This window comes from Equus quagga, unplaced genomic scaffold, assembly GCF_021613505.1.
Source record: "Equus quagga isolate Etosha38 unplaced genomic scaffold, UCLA_HA_Equagga_1.0 73442_RagTag, whole genome shotgun sequence".
NCBI classification, from domain to species: domain Eukaryota; kingdom Metazoa; phylum Chordata; class Mammalia; order Perissodactyla; family Equidae; genus Equus; species Equus quagga.
The window spans coordinates 1,414,813-1,417,999 of record NW_025802777.1 but is presented as its reverse complement, the minus strand read 5'-3'; the positions used below and the strand labels follow the sequence as shown (position 1 = coordinate 1,417,999).

Here is a 3,187-nt window from a genome sequence, read left to right as displayed (position 1 = left end):
TCAAGCAGTGATGTGGTCTGACCTGTATTTTGAAAAGGATCATCCCCTACTCATTGCTGGTGACTTCTCGCCCTAGCCACCCATGCAAACCAAAGCAACTTATGCATCAGCCACACTGGCCGCCTTAAGCCGAGAGACTTGCCCTTATTTGTAAGTGGTTTTCTCGCTCATTTTTCTTTTTTTGAGGAAGATTAGCCCTGAGCTAACTACTGCCAGTCCTCCTCTTTTTGCTGAGGAAGACTGGCCCTGAGCTAACATCGTGCCCATCTTCCTCTACTTTATATGTGGGACGCCTACCACAGCATGGTGTGCTAAGCGGTGCCATGTCTGCACCCAGGATCCAAACCGGTGAACCCCGGGCCTCCGAGAAGCAGAACGTGCGAACTTAACCGCTGCGCCACCGGGCTGGCCCCTCGCTCGTTTTTCTTATGGAAGCCTCCAGATCCCAGCCATCCTATAAAGACAGCCCAAGCCCGGCCTGCCCACCTCCCCCAGCTCAGCCCCGCACAGCACAGAACCTCTCCTCGTGCCCAGCCAGGCAGCCACTTGCTTTGTGTGCTGGATCGTAAGTTCTGCCAGGCAGGGTCCAAGCCTTACCTTTCTTTTATACTCCCCCACCCGCCCACCCCTCTGCAGCCTGAGACACGGCTGGAACCCAGGCAGAGTTCCTTCTGCCTTTCCCAGTGGCTTCTCTCAAGCACTCCTCTGCCTCCTGGACTGTCCCCCACCGCGTCATCCCGTTTCTCTGAACAATTATATGTGGACTTTGCTTCACACAGCTAAATGTGGTCCTTGGGAAAACAGTAACAAATCTTTAGAAAAGAAATTGGAAAGAGAAGAGCCAGAATGGCTGGTTGCTACAAATGCTCTTTTGGTTTGGAACCACCTGGGGCTCAGCATGAGGGAGGCGGCCTGGGGGAAGCAAAGGGAAGCTAAGGAAGCATTGCCCTTCCAAGGCCCCACACCTACTTAATCTGGAGTGATTTTCCCTGAAGAGGGCCCCCAAATGTGTGAGCCCCAGGGCCAGAAGACCTGGAGGTGACTGCTGATGGTGCTTCCAGCCCTTCCTCTTTTTTCTGGAGATAGCCAGGAAAAGAGGAAAAGGAAGGGTGCAGATCATGGGGTGCAGGCAGAGAAGACCAGATGGGCCTCACGTGCCTTGTGGCTTGTACCACACGGACAGCACACACCCAGGTCCTCCCGGTTCCAAAACCCCTGCTGCCTCCTCTCCTTGATGGGAACCAGATGAAAGCTTCAGACCAGGGTGGGGGCTAGGGTGAGGCGAGGGAGACCAGGGCTGCTTCATGGCCCCCCTGGACCAGCAGTCCCACAGGGCCGCGGCTCAGGAGGGCCCCCACTTGCTTTACTGTTCTGCTCTCCCTGTCTTAAAATTCTTGGTAACACTGGACCCCGCACATTGGGTAGCGGCCGATCACGGAGTTTGTGGCGCCCCCTCTAACTTTGGGTCCCAGTCCGTGCTCACTGGTCTCCCCTCGGCCAGGCCCTGCTGCAACCTTCTCTCTGGAGAGCGCCGTTCTGCAGGGCCCCGCAGATACTGCTGTGGCATCACCGCGTTCGTGCAGCCCTGAAGACTTATGAGGAATGTCATTCCGGGCTGTTCACGACTGGACCTACCCAGGCTCCTCCAGCCACAGGTTCCTGTCCTGGGTCTGCCTCTTCCCGGGGCAGCGTGGGAGCCGCCAGGGGGGCCCTTCTCCAAGCTATGTATGGACTCCAGACGGCGGAGCGAATGTTCCTGCAACAATGAATGGCCAGTAGGACGACCCTTGACGTTCGGAGGGCAAGGCCACCGGCGGGACCTGGGGGCGCAGTGCAACAGTCGTTGATCGTTCACCTTGGAATGCAGACGACACTTGCCGCGTACCCCTAGGGAGGCCGCTTCACCTGCAGAGAGGGCCTGCGTGGGTCACCCGGGGGACAGGTGTATTGAAGGCAGAGCGCGGACCAGTGGCGAGCCTGCAGCAGTGGCCGGAGCCCGCACCCCGGGGACACATGACGCCAGGGGTCTGGCCGGTCGTGGGCAGACCGCGGGCGCCGAGCACCCCACCGCCGCGGTTTGGGGCCCAAATGCCCACCCGCCGAGCCGCCCGGGCCGCGCCCACCGGGACAAGCCAGGGCTGCCGCGGGCCTGCACACACAGGGGGCGCCGCGCAGGAGAGGGAGATTCGGCGCCGGACGCCCGTGCGGCCCGGCCTCCGAGGGCCTCCGAAGGCGCCGGGGTCCGCCGGGTCCCACCTGCAGCCGGGGGCGCGGAGAGCGGCCGGCGCCTCCTCCGCGATAGTACCGCCCACCCGCTCCGCCGCAGCGCAGCGCGTGGTTCGGCCCACCCGAGCCGCTCCAGGCTCGCCGGGCAGCGGAGCTGAGCGAGGGGGCGTGGCGCGAGCCCAGGCCACGCCCTCATCTGCATAGTCATGAGGAGGGAGCCCTGCCTGCGGGGGGCGGGGTCTGGCTCGGGCGCGAGGCGGGGGCGGGGCCGGCCGCCGCCCGCCCCCGCCTCGCTCTCCGCCCCCGGTGCGCGGGCCCCGCCCCACGCCGCCGCGGCGCAGGGACGGGGCGGGGCCCGGGCCCGGCAGGCCCCGCCCCCTATGTGAATATTGATGCGGCGCGCGTCGGCGTCGCCCTCCTCCCATTGAGCGAGGCTGTGTCGCGTGGCCCAGCGTCGGCGTGACGGTTGGACGCGGGCGCGGCACTGCGGGTCCCGATTGCTGCAGCCGCTTGTCAGTGTGATGAAGATTGGCACCCAGGTAAGCTGTCACTCAACCGCTCCGCCGCCGCCGCCGCTCCCCGGCCCCGTCCCTATCAATCACGCCGGCCCGCAGGCGCCGCGGCCGCCGCCCCGCCACCGCCGCCTGGGTCTCCGCGGGCCGCCGCCGCCCGGGAGGGCCGCGCCGGACCCGCCGCCCGAGGCAGGGGGCGGGGAGGGGGCGCGGGTGGGGGAGGGGAGCCGAGGCCGCGGGGAGGGGCACTGTCCGCCGGGCCGGCGCGGGGGCGCGCCCCGCTTGTTTTTCCGTGTGGGTTGAGGGACGCGGAAATTTCTGGAAGGCGCGGCCGCCGCCGCCGCCGCCGCGCGGGGCCCGCTGCTGAGGCGCGCGCTCCTAACCGTCCCTTTCGGAGCGCGGCGCGCGCCCCTTGCGCGGGCGGGGGCGGGGCGGGGGTTGGGGCGCGG

At 65.9% G+C, this 3,187-nt stretch overlaps 1 protein-coding gene across 3 annotated transcripts in view; it reads left to right on the top strand.

The window, feature by feature from the left end:
- Positions 1-2,635: 2,635 nt before the first annotated feature.
- PKNOX1 (PBX/knotted 1 homeobox 1) overlaps positions 2,636-3,187 on the top strand; it is a 57,713-nt gene continuing 57,161 nt past the window's right edge. For 2 of the 3 annotated variants that reach the window (XM_046651644.1, XM_046651639.1), the window contains exon 1: positions 2,636-2,765. The gene's annotated coding sequence lies outside the window, so the exon portion shown is untranslated. The remainder of the gene's footprint in view (positions 2,766-3,187) is intronic. The other variant, XM_046651643.1, reaches the window with a different exon arrangement.